Raw genomic sequence first — 9127 nt, forward strand, 5'->3', positions numbered from 1 at the left:
GTGCAGTTTTGGGTTCATAGCAAAATGGAGCAGAAAGTATGGAGTTCCCATAAACTCTCGGCCTGCACACCCCTGGCCCAGCTTCCCCCACAATCAACATCCCCCACCAGAGTAGGACACAAGTTACAACTGATGAACATACATTGACACATTGCCCAAAGCCCATAGTTTACGTTAAAGTTTAATTTCAGTGTTGTACATTCTGTGAGTTTGGACAAATCTACAATGAAATATATCCACCATTTATAATACAATATGGAATAGTTCTACTGCCTTGAAAATCCTCTGTTTTCCGCCTCTTCATCTTCCCTCTCCCTAATCCCTGGCAACCACTGATCTTTTTATTGTCTCCATAGTTTTGCCTTTTCCAGAATGTCATGTAGTTAGAATTGTATGGTATGTACAATTTGGCTTCAACTTGGCTTCTTTCACTTAGTAGTAATATGCAGGTAAAGTTTCTCCATGTATTTTTATGGCTTGATAGCTCACTTCATTTTAGTGCTGAATTTTACGTTGTCTGGATGTAACTTAATTTGTTTATCCATTCATCTACTGAAGGACCTCTTCATTACTCCCAAATTTCGGCAATTATGAATAAGGCTGCTATAAAGATATGTGGACAGGTTTTTATGTGGACGTTTTCAGTTCATTTGGATCAATATCCAACCAAGGAGTGCAGTTGCTGGATCCTACGGTAATAGTATGTTTAGTTTTGTAAGAAACTGCCAAACTGGGGCGCCTGGGTGGCTCAGCTGGTTAAGCGACTGCCTTCGGCTCAGGTCATGATCCTGGAGTCCCGGGATCGAGTCCCGCATCGGGCTCTCTGCTCGGCAGGGAGTCTGCTTCTCCCTCTGATCCTCCCCCTCTCATGCTCTCTGTCTCTCATTCTCTCTCTCAAATAAATAAATAAAATCTTTAAAAAAAAAAAAAAAAAGAAACTGCCAAACTGTCTTCCAAAGTGGCTGTACCATTTGAATTCCTATAGCAACGAATGAGTTCCTGTCGCTTTGCATACTTGCCACATCTGGTGATGTCAAGTGTTTGGGATTTCAGCCATTCTAGTAGGTGTACTAGTAGTGATACCTCATTTCCATTCTGCCTATGACATTATGTTGGACATCTTTTCATGTGTCTATTTATCAAGTGTTTATCTTTGGTGAGGGGTCTGTTCAGGTCTTTTGCCCCTTTTTTCTAATTGGGTTGTTCATTTTATTGTTTTAAGAATTTTGTGTATATTATGGATAACTGATTTGTCAGGTATGTGTTTTACAGATATTTTTGCCTGGTCCGTGGCTGGCTCGTCCTCTCATTTTCTTGACAATGTCTTCTAGGGAGAAGTTTTTAATTTTAATGAAGTCCAACTTTTTCTCTCACGGATCGTGCTTTTGGTATTTCATCTAAAAAGTCACTGCCAAACCCAGCGTCATCTAGATTTTCTCCTGCGTTATCTTCTAGGAGTTTTATAATAAGTTTTGCTCTTACATTTAGGTGTGTGATCCATTTTGAGCTCATTTTTGTAGAGAGCATATGGTTTGTGTCTAGATTCATTTTATTACATGTGGATGTCCCAACTGGTCATGAGTTTTTGTTAAGAATACTCTACTAAGGGGCGCCTGGGTGGCTCAGTTGGTTAAGCGGCTGCCTTCAGCTCAGGTCATGATCCCAGGTCCTGGGATCGAGCCCCGCATCGGGCTCCCTGCTCCGCGGGGAGCCTTCTTCTCCCTCTCCCACTCCCCCTGCTTGTGTTCCCTCTCTCGCTGTGTCTCTCTGTCAAATAAATAAATAAAATCTTTAAAAAAAAAAAAAGAATTCTAAGACTCCCCCTAGAAATATGAGCTATGTATGTAATTTTAAATGTCCTTAATAGCCACATTAAAAAACTAAAAAGAAACAGGTGAAATGTTTCTATATTTAACTCCATATATCCAAAATACTATCATTTCAACATGTATGCATTAAAAATTATTGTCAAGATATTTTATATTCCTTTTTTCAGGGTAAGTCTTCAAAATCCATTGTACTTATAGCACATCTCAATTTGGAATACCCACATTTCAAGTGCTCAATAGCTACTTATGGTTATTGGACACTGCTGCTATATAGTGAAAGGCATGATTGGTAAGATTTTTGGTTTTCGTTTTTTGTTTTTTTTTAAACAGGCTTTCTACTATGCAGTTACCAAAAAAGCCATCATACAATTTAATCTCCTCACTACAAGTGCCAGCCGGGATTCTTCAGTAGAATTGCAGGAACTGCCCCCACTAGAATAGAGAAGCTTTTTAATTGCTTCACCTGTGCCCAAGCTTGCTCCTGTGAGAAGGCGTAGCTGCGTGCATACTCTTGAGAAGCATGACAAAAATTAAACTGCTGCGCCTCTGTGAAAGATGGTGGGCCAGAAGGCAGCCCTAAACAAATATTTGAAGGCATGTTTATCTGCAAGATACACTTTCACTTGGAATATAACATATCAGATACTGCTATCTTCCTTGTGGCTACCAATGGGTTTACTTTTTTAGGTGATCAGGATAGAGCCTTTGCCATTTGCTACATCTGTCCTTTAAACTGCCTAATGTTTAATCCATCCCACATGGACTGCTTTGACTAGTTAATACCCACCTTTTTTTTTTGACTAGTTAATACCTTTTTTGAAAATACGTACATTCTAATGGTCAAAGTGCAGAGGGGTCTGTATTGAAAAGTTTTTCCTCTTGTTTTTCACAATTTCTCCCTATATCCACAATCACCAGTTTATTTCTTTTCCCCTCAATCACCGATTTTTTGTGTATACTTCCAAAGTAGTCTATGCATAAGTGAAAATGTCTATGAAACCTTCATAAAAGCACACGTGGGGGGGTTTGGTTCCACCCACTATCACAATGTCAGCCCTACCAACCCAACCCTCCCACCGCTTAAAATGACAAATTGGTTAAAATAGAAAGAAAGAAAAAAGGAAGAAAGAAAACCACACAAGGGCTTTAAAAAGTAAAGGCAAACAGACTGGAGGGGAGTAAAACCTGAAGTGTTCGGCAAGAACACAAAGAGGGGACAAAAAACTAGTTGAATAATTGTATGCCAAAGTCCAACCATATCAATAATTATATATTATTGACCTATTAACATTCTAATTAAAAGACTGATAGTGGGTTAGGGAAAAGCTCATATGCTACCTATTAGAAACACTTTAAAGACACAGATGAGGGGGCGCCTGGGTGGCTCAGTCGTTAAGTGTCTGCCTTCGGCTCAGGTCATGATCTCAGGGTCCTGGGATTGAGCCCCACATGGGGCTCCTGCTCTGCAGGAAGCCTGCTTCTCCCTCTCCCACTCCCCCTGCTTGTGTTCCCTCTCTCACTGTCTCTCTCATCAAATAAATAAAATCTTCAACAACAACAACAAAAAAGACAGATGAGTTTAAAGTCAAAAGATGGAAAAAATAGAACATGCAAATTAGCATAAGATTAGAGTGGCTATATAAATCCCAGATAAAATAGACTTCAAAGATTATTGCCATAGATAAAAATCAGGAATGTTTCATAATGATAAAAGGGACAATTCATCAGGAAGATAGTACAAGTATAAATGTGTATATGCCTAACAGCCTTAAATTACATGAATAAAGAGTTTAAAGAATCGAAGGAAGAAACTGACAATTTTGCCATAGATTAAAAAAATTTTTAAAAATAGGCTCCACGCCCAATGTGTGACACTGAGATCAAGAGTCACATGCTCTACTGACTGAGCCAGCCAGCACCCTGCTGTAGTAGATTTTTAACACCCACTTAGCAGTTCATAGAACAACTAGACAAGTCAGGACAAAAGACTTAAACCACTTTATCAGCCACCTCAATCTACTTGACACTTACAGAACACTACCTCCAACAATAGCAAAATACTTTTTTTCAGGTATGCATGGCATATTCATCAAGATAGAACATATTCGGGGCTGTAGTATTAAAATTATACACAGTGTATTCTCTGACCACAGTGGAGTGAGAAATTGGTTACAAGATATGCAGGAAACCCCAAAACATCAGGATATTAAACCACATATTTGTAAGTAATTTATGGGTCAAAGATGAGATCACAAGAGGAATTAGACAAATTTGAATTTAATGATATAAAATTTGTGGATGCAGGTAAAGCAGTGCTTAGAGATACATTGCTCAATACAGTAGCCACTAGCCACATGTGATTAAATTTAATTAGAATTAAAAGTTCCAATTCCTCACACTGGCTACATTTCAAGTGCTTAGTAGGTACATGTGGCTAGTGGCCACTGAATTGGACAGCAGAAAATAGGATATTTCCATCACTGTAAAAAGTTCTATTAGTCATGGCTTAGAGGGAAACTAAGAGTTTTAAATATTTATATTAGAAAAGAAAAGACATCTAAAATCAATGACCTCAGTTTCCACCTTAACAAGGTAGAGAAAGAAAAGCAAAGTAAGCCCAAATGAAATAGAAAAAAAAAAAAAAAAAAGGAAATATAATAGCAAAAATCAAAGTAGAAATCAGACAATAGATAACAAAGCCAAAATCTGATTTTTTGGAATGAAAAGCACAACTAAAAAACCCCTAGCTAGACTGATAAAGAAAAATGTATGAAACAATCACCACTATCAGAAATGAAAAAGAGGTTATCACCACAAGTTCTATGGACATTAAAGGAGAAAAAAGGTATACCATGAACAACTTTATGCCCACTAATTAGACTACTCACACAAAGTCAACAAATATATTTATAATTCAGCTTAGCCAAAACTAACACAAGAAAAATCTGGAAATCTGAATGGCCCTATATCAAAGAAATAAAATGTATCAAAACTTTCCAAAAGGAAACTCAAGACTCAGTTTCACTGGTGAATTCTACCAAACATTCAAGGAAGGAATACCACCAATCTTACAGAAACTTTTTCAGAAAACAGGAAGAGGAAACTGTTGAGGTTAATACAACATACCAAAAGCCTAACAGACATTACAAGAACTACAGACCAATATTATAGTAAATATAGATGCAAAAATCCTCAACAATACCAGCAAATTGTAAACAATGTATAAAAGGATAATATATATATATGTTATGACCAAATAAGATTTATTCCATTCCAATGTATCATGACCAAGTAAGATTTATTCAAAGAATGTAGGGTTAATACTCAAAAATCTATTTATATATATATACATATACATATATGCATATAACTGAAATGAAAACATATGTCCACACAAAAATTTATACAAGAGATCATAGTAGCATTATTCATAATAGTGTTCATTACCTCATGAATGAATAAACAAAATGTGGTATAAGCATACAATGGAATATTATTTGGCAATAAAAAGGAAAGAACTGAAGTAATATGGAAGATGGCAGAGTAGGAAGCCATTCCTTCACCTCAGTAGCTATTGAGCTGGCAAGAACTGTCTAACTATTTTGGAATTCGAGTCTAGTTGAACACTTGCAATGTCCAGGGTAGAGCTTGATGAAGAGGCTAGTAAATTTCCATAAACTCTAGTCAGTTTTGGTCTTTCACATAGTGGCTACCATCCCCCACTTCCCAGCCTCAGCAGGCAGCTGGGAGGAAGGAGAGTGGCCCACATTCCTGGTGCAGCTTCCTGGAGCCAGAGTAGGCAGTAAGGATTTTGTCCTCTAAATATCAAGAGTTGTGTGTTTTGACTGACACTGCTCTTGATCACTTTTTTTTTTTTAACTTTATTTATTTGTCAGAGAGAGAGATCACAAGCAGGGGGAACGGCAGGCAGAGGGAGAAGCAGGTTCCCCGCTGAGCAAGGAGCCTGATGCAGGACTCGATCCCAGGACCCTGGGATCATGACCTGAGACGAAGGCAGATGCCATGGGCAAAGAACTAAAGGAAATCAGGAAACCTGTAGAACAAATGAGAATATCAGTAAAGAGATAGAAATTATAAAAAGGAGCCAAACATTCTGGAGCTGAGACCTAAAATAACTGAAGTGAAAAACTCAGAGGTATTCAATGGCAAATTTGAGCAGGTAGAAGAAAGGATCTGTGAACTTAAAGACAAGACAATTGAAATTATCCAGTATGAGAGCAGAAAGAAAAAAAGATGAAGAAAAATGAACAGAGCCTGAGGGACCCATGGGACACCATCAAATGTACCAACACAGGCATTACAGGAGTCTCAGGGGAAGAGAGACTTTTGAGGCAGAAAACATTTTTGAAGAAATGATGGTTTAAAGCTTCCCAAATCTGGGATGCCTGGCTGACTTAATAGAGCATGCAACTCTTGATCTCTGGGTTGTAAGTTTGAACCCCATGCCGGGTGTAGAAGTTACTTAAAAATCTTAAAAAAACAACAAAAAAAACCCTTCCCAAATCTGAGGAAAGACATAAATCTACATATCCAAGGTCAGTGACCTCCAAAGAAGATAAATTCAAAAAGAGGACATATTATATTTAAATTTTCACAACCAGAAGAAAAAGGGAGAAGTTTGAAAGCAGCAAGAGAAGTAACTCATCTCATACAAGAAAACCTCAATAAAATTAACAGCTGATTACCCTCTGGAAGCTATGAAGGTCAGAAGGTAATGGGATGGCATATTTAAAGTTGTGAAAGAACTGTCAACCAAGAATTCTATGTCTGGCAAGACTTTTTTTCAAGAATGAAGGAGAAATTAAGACATTGCCTGTAAGGCACCTGGGTGGCTCAGTTGGTTAAGTGTCTGCCTTTGGCTCAGGTCGTGATCCCAGGGTCCTGGGATCGAGCCCCGCATTGGGGGGGTCCCTGCTCAGCAGGGACTCTGCTTCTCCCTCTACCCCTTCCCCTTGCTCATGATCTCTCTCTCTTTGATAAATAAATAAAATCTTAAAAAAAAAAAAAAAAGACACTGCAGGTAAAAACTGAGGGATTTCATTATCAATAGACCTGATGTACAAGAAATGCTAAAGGGAGACATTTAGGCTGAAATGACAGAACACCAGACAGTAACAGAGAGACATGAGGAAAAATAAAGGACACTGGTAAAGGTAACTAGGTAAACATAAAAGCCAGTATTATTGTGCTTCTGGAATGGTATGTAACTGCTCTCTTCTTCCTATATGATTTAATATGCAAATGCATAAAACAATAATTATACATCTATGTTAATGGGCATACAATATATAAAGGTGTAATCTGTGACAACAGCATAAAGATGGAAGGATGGAAAAGTATAGGAGCAGAGTGTTTGTATCCTATTGAAACTAAATTGGTGTTTAAACTAGGTTGTTCTAAATTTAAGATGTTAATTGTAATCCCCAAGACAACCATTAAGAAAATAATTTAAAGGGTGCCTGGGTGGCTCAGTTGGTTAAGCATCTGCCTTTGGCTCAAGTCATGAACGCATGGTCCTGGGATCTCATGTCAGGCTCCCTGCTCAGTGGGGAGTCTGCTTGTCCCCCTCCCTGTGCCCCTACTCCCACTTGTGTGCACTCTCTCTCTCAAATAAATAAATAACATCTTAAAAAAATAATTTAAAAATATACAGAAAATGAAAGAAGGGAATTGAAATGTCACAGTACAAAAAATAAATACAAAAAAAGGCAGAAATAGGGGAATTGAGGAACAAAAAACCATAAAGGACATATAGAAACCAAATACATGATACATGGCAGAAGAAAATCCTCTTTTTTCAGTAATCACATGAAATGTAAGTGGATTAAACTCTCATCAAAAGGCAGGATTGGCAGATTGGAGTAAAAAAATAGGATCCATCTATATGCCATCTACAAAAGACTCACTTTAGATTAAGGACACAAAAAAGTTGAAAGTAAAAGAATGGGAAAAAATATGCTATGTAAATATAACCAAAAGAAAGCTGGGTGACTATATTATTATCAGACAAGATGGACTTTAAATAAAAAACAAAAACAAAATAGGTGCCATGTGGGCAAAGATGGGTAAACCAATTTTATTTATTTTTTTTTTGAAGATTTTATTTATTTATTTATTTGACAGAGAGAGAGAGCGCACAAGCAGGGGGAGGGGAAGGCGGAGGGGGAGAGGGAGAAACAGGCTCCCCACTGAGCAGGGAGCCCGACATGGGGCTCGATCCCAGGACCCTGGGGATCATGACCTGAGCCGAAGGCAGCTACTTAACCCACTGAGCCACCCAGGCGCCCCAAACCAATTTTATACAAATCATGATTGCATGGTGAAGAAATAGCATAAACCAATCATAAGTCAATTGACAAACTAATAAAAAGTATTTTCTCCACACATAAAAACTTTCCTTAATACCTAAAGAGGCTCTATAATACAACATCATTCCCCTGGCTCCTCCTTTCTTCTGTATTTGCTGCCCTGTTTCCTGTTCCTCTCCCTGCTGAAAAGTTTGTCCTACATAAGTGCCCACACCAAGGACCAGGAACCTCATCAGCTCAAATTGTGACTATTATCTATGTCGGCTACCGGTATTCAAGAAGAAAGCGTATGTGGGTATGTTCATGTATGTGCAAGTTGGAGGGTAACAGGGAGGCCCTAACGGTCTAACCTCTCCCTGTGCTAGAATCCAGTCCCAGCCTTTCTTGATATCCAGCTGGTCCCCTCAATAAATCCCTTGAGGTGCTTTCTCAACACTCCCAACCAATTGTATAGAGACTGGGCCACCATATATAATCCTTATATGTAAGTCCTCAGCTCCATTAAAATATTTTTACTTATTTTATTTATTTTTTGAGAGAGAGAGGGAGAGAGAGTGCGCACAAGCCAGCGGGGGGTTGGGGAGGGCAGAGGGAGAGGGAGAGAACCATAAGCGTGGAGTCTGACGCAGGGCTCGATCTCATGACCCTGAGATCATGACCTGAGCTGAGACCAAGGGTCGGATGCTTAACCGACCGAGCCACCCAGGTACCCCTCCACTAAAATATTTCCACTCTCTTGGGTTTGTTTTTGCAGCTCAGCTTTGGCATGGCATACATGTATGTGCGAGAGAGGTTAGGGAGTTAGGTGAGAGAAAATTAGCACAGTTCGTATCTGGGTCATGGAGATTCTAATCCAAGTTCAGTCACCACTTTTAAATTGTTGGGTGTCCTTGGGTGACCTGGTATACCCCTCAGTTCTCTCGCTTCTACATGAGGGGGTGAGGTCTGATGGTCTCTGATAGCCTTTCT

The sequence above is a fragment of the Mirounga leonina genome, unplaced genomic scaffold (genome assembly GCF_011800145.1).
Source record: "Mirounga leonina isolate KUSES-001 unplaced genomic scaffold, KU_Mleo_1.0 Mir_115, whole genome shotgun sequence".
In the NCBI taxonomy this organism is placed as follows: Eukaryota; Metazoa; Chordata; class Mammalia; order Carnivora; family Phocidae; genus Mirounga; species Mirounga leonina.